Genomic DNA, 2,166 nt, shown 5'->3' with positions numbered 1-2,166 from the left:
ATAAAGTCAAAAATACAACAGAAAATATATATACAGTGTGTGCAAATGTAGCAAGTTATGGAGGTAAGGCAATAAATAGGCTATAGTGCAAAATAATTACAATAGTATTAACACTGGAATGCTAGATGTGCAAGAGATTATGTGCAAATAGAGATACTGGGGTGCAAAATAGCAAAATAAATAACAATATAGGGATGAGGTAGTTGGGTGGGCTAATTTCAGATGGGCTGTGTACAGGTGCAGTGATCGGTAAGGTGCTCTGACAACTGATGCTTAAAGTTATTGAGGGAGATAAGAGTCTCCAGCTTCAGAGATTTTTGCAATTCGTTCCAGTCATTGGCAGCAGAGAACTGGAAGGAATGGCGGCCAAAGGAGGTGTTGGCTTTGGGAATGACCAGTGAGATATACCTGCTGGAGCGCAGACTACGGGTGGGTGCTGCTATGGTGACCAATGAGCTAAGATAAGGCGGGGATTTGCCTAGCAGTGATTTATCGATGGCCTGGAGCCAGTGGGTTTGACGACGAACATGTAGTGAGGACCAGCCAACAAGAGCGTACAGGTCACAGTGGTGGGTAGTGTATGGGGCTTTGGAGACAAAACGGATGGCACTGTGATAGACTACATCCAATTTGCTGAGTAGAGTGTTGGAGGCTATTTTGTAAATGACATCGCCGAAGTCAAGGATCGGTAGGATAGTCAGTTTTACGAGGGCATGTTTGGCAGCATGAGTGAAGGAGGCTTTGTTGCGAAATAGGAAGCCGATTCTAGATTTAACTTTGGATTGGAGATTCTTTATGTGAGTCTTGAAGTTGAGTTTACAGTCTAACCAGACACCTAGGTATTTGTAGTTGTCCACATACTCTAGGTCAGACCCGTCGAGAGTGGTGATTCTAGTCGGGTGGGCGGGTGCCAGCAGTGTTCGATTGAAAAGCATGCATTTAGTTTTACTAGTGTTTAAGAGCAGTTGGAGGCTACTGAAGGAGTGTTGTATGGCATTGAAGCTCGTTTGGAGGTTTATTAACACAGTGTCCAATGAAGGGCCAGATGTATACAAAATGGTGTCGTCTGCGTAGAGGTGGATCTGAGAGTCACCAGCAGCAAGAGCGACATCATTGATATACACGGAGAAAAGTGTCGGCCCAAGAATTGAACCCTGTGGCACCCCCATAGAGACTGCCATAGGTCCAGACAACAGGCCCTCCGATTTGACACACTGAACTCTATCTGAGAAGTAGTTGGTGAACCAGGCGAGGCAGTCATTTGAGAAACCAAGGCTATTTAGTCTGCCAATAAGAATGCGGTGGTTGACAGAGTCGAAAGCCTTGGCCAGGTCGATGAAGACGGCTGCACAGTACTGTCTATTATCAATCGCGGTTATAATATCGTTTAGGACCTTGAGCGTGGCTTAAGTGCACCCATGACCAGCTCGGAAACCGGATTGCATAGCGGAGAAGGTACGGTGGTATTCGGAATGGTCGGTGATCTGTTTGTTAACTTGGCTTTCAAATACTTTCGAAAGGCAGGGCAGGATGGATATAGGTCTGTAGCAGTTTGGATCTAGAGTGTCACCCCCTTTGAAGAGGGGGATGACCGCGGCAGCTTTCCAATCTCTGGGGATCTCAGACGTTATGAAAGAGAGGTTGAACAGACTAGTAATAGGGGTTGCGACAATTTCGGCGGCTAGTTTTAGAAAGAAAGGGTCCAGATTGTCTAGCCCAGCTGATTTGTAGGGGTCCAGATTTTGCAGTGCTTTCAAAACATCAGCTGGCTGAATTTGTGTTAAGGAGAAGCGGGGGGGGCATGGGCAAGTTGCAGCAGAGGGTGCAGAGTTGGTGGCCGGGGTAGTGGTAGCCAGATGGAAAGCATGGCCAGCTGTAGCAAAATGCTTGTTAAAATTCTCGATTATGGTAGATTTATCGGTGGTGATAGTGTTTCCTAGCCTCAGTGCAGTGGGCAGCTGGGAGGGAAGGTTGCTGGATCGAATCCCCTAGCTGACAAGGTAAAAATCTGTCGTTCTGCCCCTGAGCAAGGCAGTTAACCCACTGTTCCCCGGGCGCCGAAGATGTAGACGTCGATTAAGGCAGCCCCCTCTACTTCTCTGTTTGTTCCGCTCTCTCACTCTGTTCTACTCTCTCACTCTGTTCTACTCTCTCACTCTGTTCTCT

Source organism: Coregonus lavaretus (genome assembly GCF_964263955.1).
Source record: "Coregonus lavaretus genome assembly, contig: HAP1_SCAFFOLD_7482, whole genome shotgun sequence".
Lineage (NCBI taxonomy): Eukaryota > Metazoa > Chordata > Actinopteri > Salmoniformes > Salmonidae > Coregonus > Coregonus lavaretus.
This window is presented reverse-complemented; position numbering follows the sequence as displayed.